The following is a 2,511-nucleotide window of genomic DNA, read 5'->3' as shown; positions in this document are numbered from 1 at the left end:
GGTCTGACCTGATTAAATAGCCAAATGTTTAAGGGGCCAGAGAAATTCAGGCCTATGGTTCAGTCTGAAAAACATCCTAGATCAGATCTATTCTATGATCTATCGTGATCTGTGTCTTTGATTACTTTTTCCTGTATCTGGAATAGCTTTATAAGAGAAAGATAATGGTAATATATCAATAAAAATAAAAATGCTGAATATTAGGTGTCCAAGAAAGTTATATGTAGAATCAGAATGCAGTAAACAACATAACCAGCCAAAAAATCTCCTGCATGTATCATTGTATTTTTTAACCAGACTTACAATGTGTTTATGCTTCTTATCAAAGGTCATTTGAACCTTATGGTAAATCTCATTTGAGGATTGTAGGACCAACACCAAATCAGAATCTAATAAATTTAATTTTTCTTCTGACCAATTGGTCTCCATAGGTATAACATCCTGAAAAGGGTACACATCACATTCAAGAAACATCTGGTCTTCAATGTCTAAATTGTCATAGGACTGTTTAGAGTTGATAAATCTATTTTTTCCACCACCCAAAAATGACCCTTTTCTGTATACCAAATATTATGTCCCATAGGGGTGAATATTAGGGGCCAAATTTGGGAGAAATCAGGGTTCCCAGTGGTTTGAGGGCATAACCATTCTTCTTTTCCATTTTCACAATCTGAAAATGGAATGAATGAGAATGGAATCTGAAAATGAGAATGCCATGTATTTTCAACAGCTAAAATAGCCAATTGGCTTCCCATGAGGAATATCCTTGTATTATTTACAATGAGCTCAATACCTGCTACTTGAACTACAGAGTATCTTTGAGCCTTATTCAACTTTGGTGCTTGAGTGTTAAGAATACAATGTCTGAGGTCATATTTGCCACCTAAGCATTTCCATAAGTTTGGGGGACCATATATTTTCCATAGGTGTTTAGATTGTGCCTCAACACTTAGTATTGTAGGCCATTGCTTCATAGCTATCTCAGATTCCATTTGTATTAATAATAACATGGGCATGAGCAATTGTTTGGTTATAGTACATGCCCGCTCCCACCTTTGGAATTGGGAGTATGTTTTTATGGATTGTCTGGTCTCTTCTATCCATTTTATGAGTGCTGCACTATTTTTTAGGGCAGCTTTTCATGCCTTTCCTTATTTTTGGAATAGCATTATTTGTATATGGCCTATTTTTGTTAGTGCATCTTTCTCTAAGGAATCCATCTCTTCATTAGTTGTGAATTAATCTTGACCTAGCACACTTTTAATTCCTCCAGTGAGGTCGTGTTTTAGTCTTTGGATAGCCAATTTTTGTGTATCCACAAGGAATGCTACTGCCATTGTATGCTAATGGCACCAGTGCAATATGGATAAATGGAGTCAACTCTGAACCACTAGGTATTCCAAACAATTGTCATATGAATGGAGGTTATAGCTAAGTATGCCCTTGCATGGGTATTCCATAAGACTTCCAAGAGGTGCCCTTGCCTTAGGGTGGATTTTTTACTGTCAGGGACTTCTGTCTAACAACTGACTCCCATAAATAGTTCTTTAAGGGCAGTGTTAGTGTGGTTGGTGCTAGATAAGGGCATTCAGTCATAAGCACAGGGTAGATGGTCCTTTGGGCTGGTTATACCATAGTGGCTTACATAGGAGGCAGCTAAGTTTCTTCTGTTATATCCAGGAAATTGTCTAAGCTTGTCATTGCCAATATCTATTGTTACGCAATATTCTATCTGATTAGACTCCCTCAATAATAATCCTGAAGCATTGTTTGTAAATATTTCTGGAGGGCATTATACTTGATGAAAGCCTCATGATAGAGGTACCCTGAAAAGGTGGCATCTCAGGAAATGTTTAGAGTGGAACTGTGTCAGTCAGTGGGATTCATTTCATCCTGATATATGTCATACCAAATAATTTGGGTTCTATTGGCAGGGAAATCAGTGAGGTTTGCAGGGAACCAGAAGTTTTCAGATTTGAAGAGAGAAGGAGTGTGGTATAGGCAAATATAGATTATGGGAAGGAGGTTGAGCAGGTAAAACATTTTTCTAATTTTAACAAGGAAATTCATAACCATACTTATTTAGAAAATTGTACCAAGGGAGATTCCATAGATCCCAAACAACCTCTTGGGTCTTGGTGAAAGTGTTCAGGGTTTTCAGCAACATATTCTGTAGCAAGTAAGGTAAGAATGAGATTTATTTCAGGGTTCATGAGGACTGCCCTGGCCTGAGACTCTGGAAGAATGTTTACTTTGGTTGTTACTTTAGAGAATGGCTGATCCTCGCGTGTTTTCCAAAATAACAGGCAGGTGTCAGAGATTGGTTCAGAAGTTCAGGTGTGGTCAGGAATGTGGCCAAACATTCATTTTGGGTATGAGATATGAATCCAAGAAGAAATTCCCTTTAGTTTTTCACCACAAAAATAAGTTAAAAGTACCTGTTAAGGTACTTTCCAGCAGTGTTATAAGGAGTCCTTTTGTTGGTGACTTTTCCAATAAACAAAGTCACCT

The sequence above is a fragment of the Propithecus coquereli genome, unplaced genomic scaffold (genome assembly GCF_000956105.1).
Source record: "Propithecus coquereli isolate 6110/MARCELLA unplaced genomic scaffold, Pcoq_1.0 Scaffold182, whole genome shotgun sequence".
Lineage (NCBI taxonomy): Eukaryota > Metazoa > Chordata > Mammalia > Primates > Indriidae > Propithecus > Propithecus coquereli.
This window is presented reverse-complemented; position numbering follows the sequence as displayed.